This window comes from Ranitomeya variabilis, chromosome 1 (assembly GCF_051348905.1).
Source record: "Ranitomeya variabilis isolate aRanVar5 chromosome 1, aRanVar5.hap1, whole genome shotgun sequence".
NCBI lineage: Eukaryota > Metazoa > Chordata > Amphibia > Anura > Dendrobatidae > Ranitomeya > Ranitomeya variabilis.
Genome location: NC_135232.1, coordinates 542944381 through 542963981, shown reverse-complemented (window position 1 = coordinate 542963981; position 19601 = coordinate 542944381). Strand labels below are relative to the sequence as shown.

Genomic DNA, 19601 nt, shown 5'->3' with positions numbered 1-19601 from the left:
ACGCCGAGGAAGTATTAGGCTCCAAGCAATACTCCAAACAGCGGCATGACAGTTAATTTTAGGTTGGCTGTCTCACCTAAATCACCTAAGCAGACATAGGGGGCAATTGTGGGAGAGGGGCAACACTAGGGTCTCGGAAGAACTCCAGGCCTACCCGTCATACGGGTGTGTCCTATCCATATCATCTGGGGGACGGAGAAGAACATCAGAATAGATACGAGTTGTGAGAGAAGAACATCAGAAACAGACACAACAGTTGTGAGGACTATCCCGTGGTGCTCAGCAGGGAGGTACTACAACACACAGGCGCTAGAAGGTAGGCACTGATTTCCACCTGCAAAGGGAACTCGGATGTGCCTTCGGACCGGCCGGTCTCAGCCAGCCCTGTTAGCAGTACTCTGGATTGCGGATCCTGAAGCCTTCAGTAAAGAGGTAAAGAGACTGCAACCCTGTGTCCTCGTTATTCATCGCGACCTGCACCACACACCCTCATCACACCTTTCAGTGGACGCCCCTTAGCAGGGTCACGGACCGGGTCTAGCCCCCGTGACAACTCCAGGACTGACTGAGACAGAGAGGCCCGGTACTGAGTACCCCGCGGCCCTGCGTCTGGGGGCGCTCCAACTATCTTTGGGGGGGGGGCGTTAATACCGTTCCGTGGTAAAATTGATAAAGCTGTTTTATTCTTCAGGTCAGTATGATGACAAAAAACTATTTTATATAAAAAATAATAATTTTGCTATTGCTTTATTCTGACAGCTATAACTTTTTATTTTTTTGGTGATGGAACTATATGGCGGGACAAGATGATATTTTCAGCAGTACCATGTTTATTTATATCCTTCTTTTTGATCGCGTGTTATTCCACTTTTTGTTCGGCGGTATGATGATAAAGCATTGTTTTTTTGCCTTGTCTTTTTTTTTAAAATTGTGTTCACTAAAACGGTTAGTGGAGCGCCCCCAGGGGCCATGGAGTACTCGGTATCAGGTCCTGCGGTTCACAGGGGGATGTCACAGTGGCTGACCCGGTCCGTGGCCCTGGGAGGTCCATATTAAAGGGAAAGGTCTTTTAAGGGATATAGTTTATGTTCGTGACGCCACCTGTGGTATTCGGTCAGGGTGACCGACGCTGCTTTAACCCCTTCATGACCTTGGGATTTTTCGTTTTTCCGTGTTCGTTTTTCACTCCCCTCCTTCCCAGAGCCATAACTTTTTTATTTTTCCGTCAATTTGGCCATGTGAGGGCTTATTTTTTGTGGGACGAGTTGTACTTTTGAACGACATCATTGGTTTTACCATGTCGTGTACTAGAAAACAGGAAAAAAATTCCAAATGCGTGGAAATTGCAAAAAAAGTGCAATCCCACTCTTGTTTTTTGCTTGGCTTTTTTGCTAGGTTCAATAAATGCTAAAATTGTCAGTTGAGGGCTTATTTTTTGCGTGCCTAGCTGGCGTTTTTAATGATAGCATTTTGGTGCAGATACGTTCTTTTGATCGCCCGTTATTGCATTTTAATGCAATGTCACGGCGACCAAAAAAACGTAATTCTGGCGTTTCGAATTTTTTTCCCGCTACGCCGTTTAGCGATCAGGTTAATGCTTTTTTTTAATTAATAATACAAAACCCGGCACTCAACTTAATGGTGTGAAGAAACAACAGATTTATTGTGTCCCAAATCCAACAAAAACGTTTCGGTCTCACAACGGGACCTTCATCAGTAACGTAATTTGGGATGATGTTAGGAGAAGGTGACTATATGACCTGTCAGTAAGCTAGGACAATATAGTGCGGAATCCCCAATAAAGGGAGAGAGGTTTTGGCCTACACATAGGCCCTCGTCGTGGCGTCCACCGCTGTATGGTCCATTTTTTTTAATTGATAGATCGGGCGATTCTGAACGCGGCGATACCAAATATGTGTAGATTTGATTTTTTTTTAATTGATTTATTTTGAATGGGGCGAAAGGGGGGTGATTTAAACTTTTATATATTTTTTTTTTTTTTCACTTTTTTTTTTACTTTTGCCATGCTTCAATAGCCTCCATAGGAGGCTAGAAGCAGGCACAACCCGATCGCCTCTGCTACATAGCAGCGATCTCTATGCAGCAGAATTGCAGGTGTGCTGTGAGCGCCGATCACAGGGTGGCGCTCACAGCTACCGGCGATCAGTAACCATAGAGGTCTCAAGGACCTCTATGGTTACTGTCCTGACACATCGCCGACCCCCGATCATGTGACGGGGGTTGGCGATGACGTCATTTCCGGCCGCCCGGCCAGATGCGGTAGTTAAATGCTGCTGTCTGCGTTTGACAGCAGCATTTAACTAGTTAATAGCGGCGGGTGAATTGCGATTTCACCCGCCGCTATTGCGGGCACATGTCAGCTGTTCAAAACAGCTGACATGTCCCGGCTTTGATGCGGGCTCACCGCGGAGCCCTGCATCAAAGCAGGGGAGCTGACCTCGGACGTACTATCCCGCCCGAGGTCAGTAAGGGGTTAAGGGGTCCACTGGGGTGATGTTATGGCAGCTAGATGGTATACCTTCCCACAGGTGAAGTATGTCACCAGGGCTTACCAGTGAGTAGATGGTGAATGGTGCAATGAAGAATGAGGACACAAGGTTGCAGTCTGTTTACCTTTACTGAAGACTTCAACATCCACAGTCCAGAGCATCAGATCACAGGGCAGGCAGAGTCCGGCCGGTTTGGAGGCAAGTCCGGAGTCCCCTTGTCCAGGTGGAAATCAGTAGCCTTCCCTTGTGCTGCAGTGGTGTAGTCCCTTACTGCCTATGGCTCCACATAAGGGTCTCACAGATGTGGTGTTTCGCTCTCTCTGTCCCCCATATAGGATAGGACAAAACCTGTATGATTGGTGACTTGAGCCTGTTTATAGGGTCTCTTAGATAACCCGGCTCTGTGGGTGTCACCGTGCCTTCTGGGTGTAGGTGCGGACAGGTAACCTGCAATTAGCTGTCCTGCCAGTCTCTGAAATAAGGCGTAGAGGTCCTTACTCCCTCGGTGATCCGGCTACCGGGATTTTGCGCCTCAGAAGGAGGCAGCCTGTTCGGGGCTGGTCCCGTTCTGGTATCCTCTCCTTTGCTTCGACTTCCTTCACGCTCACTGCAATGCAATTCTGCCTTTCAATGTCTCTTTCTGGGAGCTGCGGCTCTGAGGGCATGCACAGCTCCGTGAACCCTCTGTCCTCCTCAGACTACTGTCTAGAACTGACTGTGTCCGGAACTGACTGATTTTCCCTACAGACCTCCAGTTATACAGCTATATGGTGAGTGACCTAGTAAATAGAAGCAAAAGCTCCCCCTGGTGGCCTGGAGTATGAAATGTGTTGCATGTTTGTGGTACCTGGATGCAGTTATCCTTCTTTGCTTCCAAACATAGCATCACTCTCCCCGGAGAGGACCAGGACCCTGGGGCGCCGCATTAGCAAGTGGGACCGTTTTATAGGTCAGGTCATTACGGACGCTGCAATACTAAATATGTGTACTTTTATTATTTAGATTTTTTTTAAATTCAAATATTTATTGATGGAAAGTTTATTATTTTTTAAAATATTTTTACAATTATTATTTTTTTTTCTATTCATTCTTAATTTTACACTGTGTCCCACTATGGGACACTCATTTTCTGCAGGCTGTTCGCTTCTATAGTATGCACATCTGCATGTTGTAGAAGTTGTCAGTGCTGCAGCTTCTGTGCACTAACCTTAGAGACTTCCTGACATGCACTGTGCATGACAGAAAGTCTCTCAGCTCTGGAGACCCCAATGTCATGACGACATCGGGTCTCCATGGCAGCGATCGGGACCCCAGGCATGCCGTGGGGTCTACAATACAAAGGCAGAGGGGCTGTCAGCTTTCTTCCTCCTCCTGGAATGCTGCGAACATGTTTGATTGCAGTGTCCGGAGGTTAAAGTGCTGGGAGCGGTCGTGACAGCTCCTGGCACTTAGTGCCGGGTATCAGCTGTGAGAATCAGCTGACACTTGGGCCCTGATCAGCCGCACATGACGTACTATCCCATCCATGGTCATACGGGCCCGAGTCACATGGACGGGATAGTACGTCAGATGTCAGAAAGGGGTTAATTAATTTTGTACAGAAAACAGAAAGGTTTTGTATACTTACCTCAGTAGCTCCTCAGCAGCTCGGCTTTGCCTCCTGCGTCTGGTACATGACGGGTGGCGCCTACGTGATGACGTCATCGCGTACGTGCCGTCACCTGACAGAAAGTACACAGAAGCACGGATGGAGCAGGAGCTGCGCAGCCGTCAAGGTAGGATGGCAGTGCACAGCTTCGGGAAAGCTTCCAGGTCCCAGCGCCGACGTATGCACCGCAGCACACACCATATTGCTGCACGATGGGGCCCGATGAACAGTAGCACATTACTGCGGGCCCCTCTGTGTACTGCTGTTCACCGGTCCCCATGCAGCAGTAAGGGCAGTAATGCCCTGATGGCAGCCCTGCCGACACTGATCCTGGCTGATGCATCAAGTTGTAAGCTATAGTGTACAGCTGACAGCTGCTGGATTGTCACTTGTATGGGGAGGCTATTCTTTTATATCTTAGGTCAGTTAAAAGACGTATTGACGGTCATTAAAGGGTTAACTCCACAGTGGTTAATTAGCTGATTGTAATTTTATGTAATCATCACTGGAGGGTGCTAGCGTTCAAATCTACATTTATGCTGCATAGTGTATTATGTGCAATTACCACCAGATGGTGCTAGCATTCCTAATTAACTGAATAGGTACAATGTATTATGTATTATGATCACTGAGTGGCGATGGTGAAATTAATCTGCAGAAAGCACTCTGTATTATGACCACTGGGTGGCGCTGGTGAGATTAATTTGCAGAGAACACTCTGTATTATGACCACTGGGTGGAGCTGGTGAGATTAAGAAGCAGAGAGCACTCTGGGGGGTTTGATAGAATACAACTGAAGTTCACACTAGGCGTTTTTCAGCACTTTCTTTCTGCAGCAAAACCTGATCTCGTGGGAGGAAAGATGCTGCAGAAAAAAAAGCCTGAAAGTGACATGCTCTATTTCTAAAGCACAAAATACTGATGACAAAAAAACAGTGTGTGTGCATGAGATTTCTGAGATCTCATAGGCTTTGCTGGTACTGTAAAATGCAGCTGAAAATTAGCATAAAAACTGCCTAGTGTGAACTTGGCTTAACCCTTCTGACTCCAATATTCTCACAGTGAGAGAGACTGGCGCTGCAGCAGAGGACAGCCCAGACATCATTGCGCGGCCGGTCCTGTATCCGAGCCCTGGGGCGAGGTCCGGGGTGTGGTACATGATATTTATAGCCCGCACACATTTTCCAGTCCAGGGCGGTGCTGCTTCCCAGTGACCTGATACCAATGAAGAAGCTGCAGAACCGGTAATGTCGGCCCTTCCAGGCAGAAGACACAGATAATGGGGCGAGCCTGCATGAACTTGTAAGATCCTGCAAGCCTGTACATTACAGTCTGCACTGCGGAGTGAGGGTGGGGGGTCATCTGCTTAGTAAAGGGGTCTTTGACAAATGTGTACATTTGTTGCCGGTTTTATTTCTTCTCAAGGGGTGGCCTAAAGGGGCATTTAGTGACGTGCGATATATGAATATGGGACAAACCTTGCATCCAAATGGCAGCTCTGAGTGTTGTAGAGGGGCTGACTCTTTATAGTACACGGACTCCCTTCATTTGCTTCCCTTCTTTTCATCCAACAAATGCTCATAGCCCTTAGCAATGGGTAGTGAGTGCTGCGGTCCCCTGCATACAGGGAGGTGTGGCTACTTATGGACCCACCCTGCCTAGTTTACGCCCCTGAGTAACCCCTCATGTTTTACCTTTATACAGGTCCTTCTCAAAAAATTAGCATATAGTGTTAAATTTCATTATTTACCATAATGTAATGATTACAATTAAACTTTCATATACTATAGATTCATTATCCACCAACTGAAATTTGTCAGGTCTTTTATTGTTTTAATACTGATGATTTTGGCATACAACTCCTGATAACCCAAAAAACCTGTCTCAATAAATTAGCATATCAAGAAAAGGTTCTCTAAATGACCTATTACCCTAATCTTCTGAATCAACTAATTAACTCTAAACACATGCAAAAGATACCTGAGGCTTTTAAAAACTCCCTGCCTGGTTCATTACTCAAAACCCCCATCATGGGTAAGACTAGCGACCTGACAGATGTCAAGAAGGCCATCATTGACACCCTCAAGCAAGAGGGTAAGACCCAGAAAGAAATTTCTCAACAAATAGGCTGTTCCCAGAGTGCTGTATCAAGGCACCTCAATGGTAAGTCTGTTGGAAGGAAACAATGTGGCAGAAAACGCTGTACAACGAGAAGAGGTGACCGGACCCTGAGGAAGATTGTGGAGAAGGACCGATTCCAGACCTTGGGGAACCTGAGGAAGCAGTGGACTGAGTCTGGTGTGGAAACATCCAGAGCCACCGTGCACAGGCGTGTGCAGGAAATGGGCTACAGGTGCCGCATTCCCCAGGTAAAGCCACTTTTGAACCATAAACAGCGGCAGAAGCGTACTTTTTTCTGATGAAAGCAAATTTTGCATGTCATTCGGAAATCAAGGTGCCAGAGTCTGGAGGAAGACTGGGGAGAAGGAAATGCCAAAATGCCTGAAGTCCAGTGTCAAGTACCCACAGTCAGTGATGGTGTGGGGTGCCATGTCAGCTGCTGGTGTTGGTCCACTGTGTTTCATCAAGGGCAGGGTCAATGCAGCTAGCTATCAGGAGATTTTGGAGCACTTCATGCTTCCATCGGCTGAAATGCTTTATGGAGATGAAGATTTCATTTTTCAGCACGACCTGGCACCTGCTCACAGTGCCAAAACCACTGGTAAATGGTTTACTGACCATGGTATTACTGTGCTCAATTGGCCTGCCAACTCTCCTGACCTGAACCCCATAGAGAATCTGTGGGATATTGTGAAGAGAAAGTTGAGAGACGCCAGACCCAACACTCTGGATGAGCTTAAGGCCGCTATTGAAGCATCCTGGGCCTCCATAACATCTCAGCAGTGTCACAGGCTGATTGCCTCCATGCCACGCCGCATTGAAGCAGTCATTTCTGCCAAAGGATTCCCGACCAAGTATTGAGTGCATAACTGAACATTATTATTTGATGGTTTTTTTGTTTGGTATTAAAAAACACTTTTATTTGATTGGTCGGGTGAAATATGCTAATTTATTGAGACAGGTTTTTTGGGTTATCAGGAGTTGTATGCCAAAATCATCAGTATTAAAACAATAAAAGACCTGACAAATTTCAGTTGGTGGATAATGAATCTATAGTATATGAAAGTTTAATTGTAATCATTACATTATGGTAAATAATGAAATTTAACACTATATGCTAATTTTTTGAGAAGGACCTGTATTACAGGTGAGCCCTGTGATCGGGATGTGGAAGGGGCAATCTTCTACGTGGTTACCTATGGAGCAGAAAAAACTTCATCACCATAAATAAATATTGAACCCTTCAAAAAACAAACTAGCACCAATTGAGAACTGCTGAAGGATCAGTCAATAGAGATATGTAAAAAATTTACAAATTTTTATTTAAACAATAATTACATGGGTGTGGAGGGCAATGCATATTCATTTTTCTGGCATCCCTGGTATAAATGGCCCCATCCTGTTACTGGATTGTTGGTCCCATCCTTTTTCTTTTATAATTGGCCCCATCCTGCTCCTGATTTGATTAGTCCCATCTTTTTTCTTTTATAATTGGCCCCATCAGGAAAGATTAAAAAAAACAAAACATTAGACTCACCTACACAGCGCTCCCTCACAGCGTCCTGCTCCTGTGCCAGCAGCTGCTTAATGCTTGTAAGCAGCTCATGGCAGGGATGTCATGCGCTGCTCACAAGCGGAGCACAGCTGCCAGAACACTCACCGGTACTGTTCATCGCAGGGAGCGGTGAGTATCTGTGGCACCCCAGGAGTTCAGGTACCACAGTGGTATTGCCTTCCTCTCGGGGAGGGTGATTCCATGCCTGGAAACGAGGAGGATCCCTTTGACAGGTAATCTGTACATGCAACGCTTTCTGACTCCAGGCCAGAAGGGGGAGCTCTAGACACGGTTTCAGTGGAGCTTCCCTAGATAGATATACATTCTGGTCTGGAGGAGGAGTTAGTTAATCTGGAGCAGACCAGGAACAGTGAAGGAGCACAGGAGAAATCAGGAGCTAGAGGAGAGCTGCAAGTGAGCTCCCTCTAAGCTGAAGGGCAGAAACCAGGCACCGGGAGCCTGGGGCTGTGTGGAACTACATGTCCAATGGTAGAACTAGGCAGGAAATTGAAAGTGACTTGCCTACATTACACCCTAAGGTACAGTAGCAGCATCCAGAGACCGGAGTCACCATGGATAGAGACCCCAATGAAACAACTCGCGTTGCCTACCATGCAGGAACTGTCCCAGGACAGAGAGTAAGAGAGGACCTTGACAGAAGCCACAGGCAGCAAGGGACTATTATTTAGTGCATAGTGGAACGCTCCCAATCTGACCTGGCAAAGTGAATCCCACTCATTTTCAGGCTGCCTGGACTCCATCGACACCTGTTACTGGTACCCTGGAATGAGGCTGTCTACCATCAGTAAACCAGGTAAAGAGACTGCAACCCTGTGTCCTCCATTAATTTCCAGCACCACACCATCCTTGACAAACACATCAGGAGCCCTGGGGACCCAGCATCACCTGTGGACAGCCATACCATCCCTGCTGCCATAATACCACCCCAGAGAACCCCTTTGGGCAGTGTCGGTCACCCCTGATCAAGTACCACAGGTGGCGTCACAAACTCTTATTATTTCACAAACCCTTTCAAAGACTGTCCCTTTTACTTGGGCGCCCAGGGTCATGGACCGGGTCACCATCTCCGTGACTCATCCCTTTAAGTACCAGACCCGGTACAGAGCACCCCACGGCCCTGGCGGGCGTTCCAACTTGGCATCACAAACAGGATTCGTTCCCCTGGCATCACCGAGTACTGTGTGCCATAGACTGCGTTGAATTTGTATGTGAGCTGCCATTGCTGCACCCCGTGGAGCGTGAGGAGAAGGGGACGTACCTTCATGGGCAGAGCCTGGAAAAAGAGTATGAAGAGGAAGCAGGCGCCGTTCAGAGAGATCCACAAGTGAAGCCGGAAGCCACAAGAGTAGCACCGTACCGAGAGCAGGAGGAACCGCTGCAGACTCCAGTGATGGAACGTCAGGCCTGCTTGAGGTTAGCACGGGGGAAGGGATATGTCCAACCCGGGAGGAGATCTAGCGGTGGTTGCAGCCCCCCATGATGCCACCAGGCTCTGTGGCGGATGCAGCGGTGGCAACCGCTCCTGTAAACCGGCCAGACCCAGCCGCAGCTACAGCTCCCATAATGCCGCAATCCATGCCCTATATACCGGGAGCGGCCTGGGTCCCACACACTGAGTGACTTTAAAGAAAGGCTCTGCAGCCTATTTGACGTATACCCCCTGACGGAACATCAAAAGGCCAGCATTCTAAGGCCTCTTTCACATTTCCGTTTTTACAATCTGCACAGGATCCGTCAAAATGTTGAAAAGACGGATCCTGTGCAGATTGTAAAAAACGGGTGCACTGGGCCCGTCTTTCTGACGGACCCATCGAGGTTATGTGCACCTGTTGTGTATTTGTCTTTGCAGCGGTTTTCCGTGACGAAAATGCATATACAACACAAACCAGGTTAAAAAAAAAAAAAATCGCAGTATTCTCACCTACCGGTGTCCCGCATAGCGGGACGGTAGGTGAGAATATTGCGATTTTTTTTTTATTTATTTTTTTATTTTTAACATATCTTTTTACTATTGATGCTGCATAGGCAGCATCAATAGTAAAAAGAGAAAGAGAGCGAGTGAGAGAGAATTTCCCTGGCGGGAAATTCTTCCACGCATTCTCAGTTTGAAAAGACGGGACCCGTCGCTGGATTCCTGCTTTTCAGAGTCAGCAGGATGCGTCGCTGACCGATTTTCCGACATGCAGAAAAAACGTTCCTCTGAACGTTTTCTCTGCCCGACGGACTGTTTTTTTTAACGCAGGATCCAGTGCACGATGGATGAATGAATGGAATGCAGGGGAATGTACTGTAGCTACCTCGAGTCAAGGTGATGCGCCCCCTGCTGGATGAACTCATATGAACTCGAGCCTGGGAACTTTTCAGAATTTCCCCACGCTCAGTTGATTAATAATACTATTAACCACCGCGCTAAAACGAAACTGGAATATCAATGTACTTACTTTTGATATGGCTATTACTATGTTGTCTGGGGTCCCTTGTGAGTGAAGGGTTACACCTGGTTACAGTGGTTTGCTGAAAGGTAAAGTGTTCAGCAGAGTGATATATTATTTGATTTGGACCTTACAAAAAAAAAAAAAAAAAAGGTGTTGATTACAAACACTTACTCTTTTTATGAGGCTGTATAGGTTGCACCTGTGGTGTTTCAATGTGGGGTTAATAGTTTCTCTTTCCACAGTGTAGTGAACCGATACTGGAAGGCAAAGTGTGTAAAACCTCGGTATATTGTTTATATTGTACACACAAAGTATCAAGGGTATTAGCTGGGTGCACTTACTCCTTATATAAGGTTGTACAGTTTACACTTGGGATGTTCTTATGTGAGGTTTTGGTATTTGTCTTTCCACAGTGTGGTAAACTGATGCTGGTGAGTAAACAAAGTAGAGAATAAAGTGATTTGCAAGCAATACACTAGAATAGTAGGAAGTTACTGGCCACAATAATTGCAGTGGTATTAATAGGAATTAGTTGGCACTCACCACATGTTTGCTTATGAAGGTACCCGCGGTGAGGTAGGCAAGGTAGTCCACTGGATACGGCGCTGATAAAGTAACCCGCTGAGCTGGGAGGGTTAGAGTCCAGTGTGCGTGCCAGAGGCCACGGTTCCTGGAAGAGAACGTACCGGCGAGTGGTGAGGAGGTACCAGCGCCTCGCGTGCCCCGGCCGGAAGCAATGCTGAGGACGCGGTGCAGAGATGGGGCAGAGCTAGTGTGACGTCACAGAAAGCAGGGACGGGTGCGCGAGAGAGACAAGCTGCCAACTAGTTTCGAGAGGTAACTCCCCTCTTCGTCAGGGCTATGTCTCTGCCTGTGGACACCCGTCTTTAAATAGCCTCATCATTACTTCGCTGATTAGTTACACCCAGGAACCATTAATTGCTATTTGGCCGTTTGTGAATAGGACTCAGATTGCCAGGTTATAATTGTTTCTGTTTCTGACTGCTTGTTTTGTAGGATGAATTAGAGAGCAAGCCACAATGCAGCGCCAATATATACTCTAAATGAGCTAAAAACTGATAATAGTGCAATTTAAAACGTTAATGCTTCAGTTGTTTTTTTTTTTTTTTTCTCTCTTCCTTCCTTTAACCCCTTTGAATATCTCCACAGAAAGACTCTTTATTTGGGCTGGAATAAGTGAATAAATGAATTAATTAATAAATTAGGGATGTTTCGTGAGCCAGTTTTTATATATTAACGAATTAAAAAATGGATCAAAAATAGAACATTTTGTCGATAATAAAACCATCTTTTATTAATGAATAAATTAAAAACGTTGTACTAGGAGTGTGAATTAAAATACAATTATTCTACATCTATGTTTTCATTTATTAAAAACTGTACTACTGAAAGAATATGGAAAGTGGAGGTGGAAATCATACCGAGAGAATCCATGATTCATAAAACTAAAAGCATCCATAACCCCCCCACTATTCAAGAACAAATCCGTCAAGTTCCAATAGTAACCCAATTTCATTCCGATTATAAATGTTTTAAAAAAATTATTCATAAACACTGGCCCATTTTAAAAGGGGACAAGTGTATTGGGGATTTGTTACCCCCATATCCCAAGTTTGTCTACACAAAAGCGCAGAACTTGGGTCTCCTGCTCGCGCCAACTACCAAACCAGTGATTCCCAACAATAACTTAAACAAAAAACAAACATATCTAACCAACACCAAAGTACAACCATCAGGCTTCATTCCTTGCAGAAAATGCTCAAGCTGCATACGAGTTTCAGCGAAAAAGGAGATCCGTACAAGCTTTAAGGATTCTAATAAAGCAAATGAGTACTTTATTAAGGATCACATCACCTGTCAAACCACAGGGGTTATCTATGCACTAAAGTGTCCATGTGACAAGATCTACGTGGGTCGCACTAAAAGACGATTAACAGATAGGATTAAGGAGCACCTCAATAATATAAGCAAGGGGTTCACGGGACACCCATTATCTCGTCACTTTTTGGACAAACATAATTGTTCCTTCCGCGGGGTCTCTTTTTGGGGCATCCAGGTGGTCCAAGGTAATTCTAGGGGAGGAGATTATTTAAAAGCAATGTCCAGGGTGGAGTCCAGATGGATATTCACCCTGGACAGCTTAGCCCCGGGTGGTCTAAATCAAGAAATAGAATTATATGCATTTTAGCCACCAACCCCCTCTCCCTTCCCTTTTCTGCAATAGCACTCCGGAACACTAGTGGAGAGCAGTGACTATACACACAGAGACCACCATATTCATAATGGTCAATATGGGAAGGTGACCCGCGAAGGGGCATAGGCGCAATACGTGCGAATGCGTGTGTGTACATACATCTACAGATATATATATGTATAAGTTTGGAAGCTCAACCTTCCAGAAATGAATGGGGTATTTTAAGTAATTGACAAATAAGTAGAGCAACACGAATAATTTTGTATACAGTTCTCCCCATTCGCCGTGCGGGCTATTTATCTGGATGATTCCGTTCTGGAACATTCCCTTTTTTTATGCATTTATTTTATGTATTTTTTGATTTTTAATTATTTTGTGTATTCAACATTTTTTTTTTTTTTTTTTAAATCATTCCCCCATTCTATCCTCTATGTTTATACCTGTTGAAAGAATTTTCCTATCTCCCATATTCTTTCAGTAGTACAGTTTTTAATAAATGAAAACATAGGGAGAGATGTAGAATAATTGTATTTTAATTCACACTCCTAGTACAACGTTTTTAATTTATTCATTAATAAAAGATGGTTTTATTATCGACAAAATGTTCTATTTTTGATCCATTTTTTAATTTGTTAATATATAAAAACTGGCTCACGAAACATCCCTAATTTATTAATTAATTCATTTATTCACTTATTCCAGCCCAAATAAAGAGTCTTTCTGTGGAGATATTCAAAGGGGTTAAAGGAAGGAAGAGAAAAAAAAAACAAAACAAACAACTGAAGCATTAACGTTTTAAATTGCACTATTATCAGCATTTAGCTCATTTAGAGTATATATTGGCGCTGCATTGTGGCTTGCTCTCTAATTCATCCTACAAAACAAGCAGCCAGAAACAGAAACAATTATAACCTGGCAATCTGAGTCCTATTCACAAACGGCCAAGTAGCAATTAATGGTTCCTGGGTGTAACTAATCAGCGAAGTAATGATGAGGCTATTTAAAGACGGGTGTCCACAGGCAGAGACATAGCCCTGACGAAGAGGGGAGTTACCTCTCGAAACTAGTTGGCAGCTTGTCTCTCTCGCGCACCCGTCCTTGCTTTCTGTGACGTCACACTAGCTCTGCCCCATCTCGGCACCGCGTCCTCAGCGTTGCTTCCGGCCGGGGCACGCGAGGCGCTGGTACCTCCTCACCACTCGCCGGTACGTTCTCGTCCAGGAACCGCGGCCTCTGGCACGCACACCGGACTCTAACCCTCCCAGCTCAGCGGGTTACTTTATCAGGACTACCTTGCCTACCTCACCGTGGGTACCTTCATAAGCAAACATGTGGTGAGTGCCAACTAATTCCTATTAATACCACTGCAATTATTGTGGCCAGTAACTTCCTACTATTCTAGTGTATTGCTTGCAAATCACTTTATTCTCTACTTTGTTTACTCACCAGCATCAGTTTACCACACTGTGGAAAGACAAATACCAAAACCTCACATAAGAACATCCCAAGTGTAAACTGTACAACCTTATATAAGGAGTAAGTGCACCCAGCTAATACCCTTGATACTTTGTGTGTACAATATAAACAATATACCGAGGTTTTACACACTTTGCCTTCCAGTATCGGTTCACTACACTGTGGAAAGAGTAACTATTAACCCCACATTGAAACACCACAGGTGCAACCTATACAGCCTCATAAAAAGAGTAAGTGTTTGTAATCAACACCTTTTTTTTTTTTGTAAGGTCTAAATCAAATAATATATCACTCTGCTGCACACTTTACCTTTCAGCAAACCACTGTAACCAGGTGTAACCCTTCACTCACAAGGGACCCCAGACAACATAGTAATAGCCATATCAAAAGTAAGTACATTGATATTCCAGTTTCGGTTTAGTGCGGTGGTTAATAGTATTATTAATCAACTGTATGTAAACCATGTCTCATATCATGTATTGAATTACCGGCTTTTCTGCTATCTAGCGCTGAATTAAATATAAATACAGTATATATATATATATATGTCTCGGTGACATATACTATATATAAACTGTATATATGTTTTAACGAATATTTGAGCCCATGGATCCATTGTATGTCGGTTTTGCAAGCCTGCGAGAAAATATCGCAGTATGGATGCCATACGGATTACATACGGAGGATGACATGCGCAAAATTCGCTGCCACACCCTGCCTACGGATGACATACGGATCACTATTTTGGGAACATTTCTGCGTATTACGGCCGTAAAAAACGGACCGTATTTTCATACGCCTAGTGTGACGCCGGCCATAGGCTGCCGTCACATTACCAATATTTGGTCAGTATTTTACATCTGTATTTGTAAGCCAAAACCAGGAGTGGAACAATTAGAGGAAAAGTATAATAGAAACATATGCACCACTTCTGCATTTATTACCCGCTCTTGGTTTTGGCTTACAAATACTGATGTAAAATACTGACCAAATACTGCTAGTGTGTCGGCAGCCTTAAAGACCACAAAGCTTCTAATTCAATTTGTATAGTAGCTTACAAGTGCCTTTATGCTTACAGATACACCAAGGACCACTGAGCAAAAAAAATGTCTTCTTCTGGGAGCCCTCCTCCACAGCATCTGCGTAGTGAGGTAATTTAAAAATTTTTTAGTTTTTGGTGTCCTTGTTAAAATTTGTGTTAAACACTTTATCCTCTCAGCCCTCCCCTAGCCACGCAGACGCGGCCCCTGTACCTAACACAGCCACTGCGCAGGCGCTACAGCGTTTACACGTCGCAGGTCTTTTCTTTGCCCTTCTCCTATCTAGCCTGATCTGCGCATGCGCGGCTTCGTCGGCAGCAAACCACGTGATTCCTATGATGCGGCGGGTCAGGTGACCCGTATCCGGTGCGCACTTATACCCGGAAGTACCGCTGTGCCACAGCGGTCCCGGGATTAACGGCAGCCCCTGCAGCCCAGCGCTACACACTTGGAGACATCAGGTACAGCGATTTCCACATGATAGCCTGCAATCCTTCTACAGTTATATTCTATAGTTATATATGGATACTTATCCCCTGCACCCTTATTTTTCCAGCGCTATTACCCTTGCGACTGTTTGTTGCCACAGCGTTTATCTCCCTCTCCTCCAGGACCATTAAGGTAATAAGGGTACATTATATATTTTTATCTACTGACTGCTACAGTTTTATCAGCATAAGGTGCTACATATCAGGCTCCCCTCTCCATATTTCCCAGGTACTACATTCCGGGTACTATCTTGCGCTGGCTTTTTGGGCCCGCATATCCTGTTGTTTGGCTTCCTGGTACCATATATAGTGCCACAATTGGCACATAATTTTCAAAGGCACAACATTGCTATATAACAACTTACAGCCAGGTGGTTAAGCATATGGTGGTCCTTTTAAGTAAAACACAGAGGTTTTTATGCCTATACGCATGTTTTTATTATCAACTGTGGGGTTAACAGCAGCCATGCTGTATTCATGCTGTCCCATTTCTATTTTAGGTATTCACCTTGCACTTCTGCTTTTAATTACCTTGTACTCAGTATCCTTTGGGGTAGTCAGGCTGCACTCTCTGCTGGCAGTCCTTCTATAGGACTTATCATTAATACCTTGCAGTGTATTCAATATTTTCCTTATACACGTTCACAGCTTATAGGGTTCATTTTTTGAGGTTCACGACTCACGGAGCACCTGTCCGGATCCGTTCAGACCGCCACATCTGTCGTCTTTCACATAACATGTGATGTATTCTTGATCTTGATAAAATTATATCATGCTAAAAATCTTTATGTTGATTTTGTATATGTATTTCAGTACATCAAAGCTGTTTCTGATGAAGGTCTTGTGATTAGACCGAAAACGTTTAAAATCTTTGAACTGGATGCACAAAATAAACAAAATATTCAATTCTCACCTTGCAAGAAACTTTGAGTGCCAAGTGATTTATTGCTACTTGTTAAAATTTGTGTTAAACACTTTATGCATTAATTATGTTTTCACAGGAAGCTGAAGCAGCCGAGGGCCTCTCAGAAGGAGACGGGATGGGTGGAGAAACGCAAGGAGCGGGCGCACAGAGTGTAAGTTGTGCCAAAACAGTTGCTTCACACATCACAGTGCACCCGACACATACAAAACAGATCATCATACATCACAGTACACATACAACATATGCCTACATCCAACATAATTCTTTTTCCTTTTTTTAGTCTGCTGCACATTCTGGCCAAGCCATGAAGGTCCTCCCAGCCGCTCCCAGAGTCGCAGCGGTCAGCCAGCAGTGAGGTTTTTTCTTCTTTTTTCTCTTGGTACTTTTGTGTTTCAGTGTACTAATTTTTTTTTTGCTCTTCACAGTCTTCACAGCGTGCTCCTGACTCAGATGGTGAGGATAGCGGACTTGATGTGGACTGCCTCATCGAGGAGGTCCGCGAGCGGGAGTCGCTGTGGAATATGGCTGACCGCAGGTATGCAGATCAGTTTGTCACATGTCGGCTCTGGGAGGAAGTATTCGAGAACCTTGTAGCCAAGTGGGAGGACCTTGATCCAAGGCAGCAGACTCGAGAACGTAAGTAGTCACATTTCAGTAATTTCTGGAGCAGGATGGAATATGTTGTACTTAACCCATTTTTTTATTTCATTCTTCTCTTTACAGGTAAAAGGGTTATGAAGCGGTGGCGGTCACTCAGGGATTGCTTCAAGAGGGAGTTTAACCAGGACATGCAGGCCCCGATTGGCTCAAGAGGATGACGAAGGCCGCGGTATAAATACAGCTGTACCCTGTCCTTCCTCCGGGAAACAATGTTGAGAAGAAGGTAAATATTCAACAGGCCATTGAATAATTCACCATGTTTACCTGTCTAACCTTTTTTTTTTTGTTTCAGGCAGGGCTTTTTCCTATCAATATATTAATTGGTTTTTTTTCTATTATTTCACAGCACCTTCTGTAGCACTCGGGAGCCTGCTTCTACCGTGGACCTCTCTGGAGCGATCCCACAGGAGTCCGCCACCTTGGGCCACGTCGGTAGACCCCACCCCTCTGAACCCTCATCTGGCCCTTCCGGTACCTCTGCCACATCCACTTCAACCTCCGCCAGCGCTGGAGCATCATTGCAGACTTCGTTACTTGAAGCTACTGGTGACGAGTTAGCGTTCCCTTTACCCCACCTCTAGAACACCATTAGGTTCGGGGCGGCAGCGACAGAGGGGTCAGGAAAGGAGTTATGCTCCTGAGTTCCTGCACCTGAATGCATCCTTCCAGAGCTCTTTCAAACTTTTGGGAGCGCAAGTGACTGGGATCAGCATGGATCAAACATGCATCAGTGAACTCAGCAGTCGCTTGGATAGGCTGCATTCAGATGCCACGGAGTCTCCAAACAACCTTTTTTTTTAAATCCATGCTCAGGAGCATGGAAAACCTAACTCTTGACCAGCAGATGCATGTAATGTAAGGCTACCATGCTGCTCTAGTGCAGGCCATCACCCAAGCCCCTCCAACTCCCACACCTCCCACACACAGCCACTGTCTTTCCTAACAACCCTTTCCAAACCACTTGTCATTCCCAACCCAGGCCCAATGCCCAATACCCAACCCAGGCCCAAATCCCAATGTCCTCCCCACTGTTTCCTTTCCTGTCAAATTTTCCTTCCCCGTTTAGTATTCCACCTACCCCAACACCACCCCCTGTCCAACCTGACCTCCCTGCTCAGCCTCATGTTTTTTTCCCCCCCTTCCACTACAGATGAACCCCAACCCAGTAGGCTTTCCCCCACTATCGATGTGGTCCAACCTTCCAGCCCCTCTGTTAGTATCTCCACCCCACAGTTTACAGATTTGTACATTTTTGCCTGTAAAATTAAAAAAAAAAAAAAAAATACAAAAAAAAAATTGTAAACTAAATTGATTACAAAAATTTGTTAATAAAAATGTGTAATAAAAATTTGGTTTTGTTTAAAACAATTTTTATTGTCAAGTGTCTTCATTTAACTATGGTAATAAAAAAAGTACACAAACATAAAACGTTGTAAAGGTATAACATATTTGGTTTATTAGAAAACATACCAAACTTTACGGAAAACTTGGTGTCAAAAATATCATAAGACTCGGTACATAAACATTATTTGCATAGACATCAAAGAAACATCTCAAACTGTCGTTTTGCCATGGAACTCAGCCTTCCGGTGACATGAAATAATCAGCGAAGTGGTCCCTCATTTTGGAAACAGAACCTGCGGTACAAATTGAGTTGCTTTCATAATCCCACAAGGTTGTCTGACAGTCCTCATCATCCATGGAAACTGGCCCATCTGAGAAGTTTTGAAGACTTGTGAGTAGTGTTGAGCATTCCGATACCGCAAGTATCGGGTATCGGCCAATACTTGCGGTATCGGAATTCCAATACCGAGATCCGATACTTTTGTGGTATCGGGAATCGGAATTGGAAGTTTACAGTGTATGGTTCCCAGGGTCTGAAGGAGAGGAAACTCTCCTTCAGGCCCTGGGATCTATATGAATGTGTAAAATAAGAATTAAAATAAAAAATATTGATATACTCACCTGTCCGGAGGCCCCTGGACATCACCGCTGGTAACCGGCAGCCTTCTTTGTTTAAAATGAGCGCGTTCAGCACCTTCCATGACGTCACGGCTTCTGAATGGTCGCGTGCCGCTCATGTGACCGCCACGCGACCAATCACAAGCCGCGACGTCATCCCTCAGATCCTAAATTCCCTTCTAGGAATTTAGGACCTGAGGGATGACGTCTGTTGTGACTTAGACTTTTTTGGCTCCCTCTTGTGGTCACTAGTGATATGACTCTGGGATTGTCTTTCCTCAGTTTGGCACCCACCTGGGTCGTTAGTCCAGGGGTGTTGCTATATAAACTTCCTGGTTTCTCAGTCCAGTGCCTGGCATTGTTGTAATCAGTTCCTTTCTGTTTGCTCCTGTCTGCTGGTCTTGGATCTTGCAAAATTAAGCTAAGTCCTGCTTCCTTGTTTTTTGGTTATTTGCTTTGCTCTTATTTTTTGTCCAGCTTGTACTAAATGTGACTCCTGATTTTGCTGGAAGCTCTAGGGGGCTGGTGTTCTCCCCCCGGGCCGT

General features: G+C 44.9%; 1 protein-coding gene across 2 annotated transcripts in view; it reads left to right on the top strand.

Annotated features, from left to right (window-relative positions):
- LOC143766844 (protein S100-A16-like) overlaps window positions 1–19157 on the top strand; it is a 338554-nt gene extending 319397 nt beyond the window's left edge. Inside the window, exons 1-7 of one of the 2 annotated variants that reach the window (XR_013213648.1) lie at window positions 7380–9268; window positions 15060–15132; window positions 16511–16585; window positions 16715–16785; window positions 16860–17070; window positions 17158–17317; window positions 17441–19157. The gene's annotated coding sequence lies outside the window, so the exon portion shown is untranslated. Of the gene's footprint in view, window positions 1–7379; window positions 9269–15059; window positions 15133–16510; window positions 16586–16714; window positions 16786–16859; window positions 17071–17157; window positions 17318–17440 lie in introns of those variants that run through there. The other variant, XR_013213647.1, reaches the window with a different exon arrangement.
- Window positions 19158–19601: the final 444 nt, after the last annotated feature.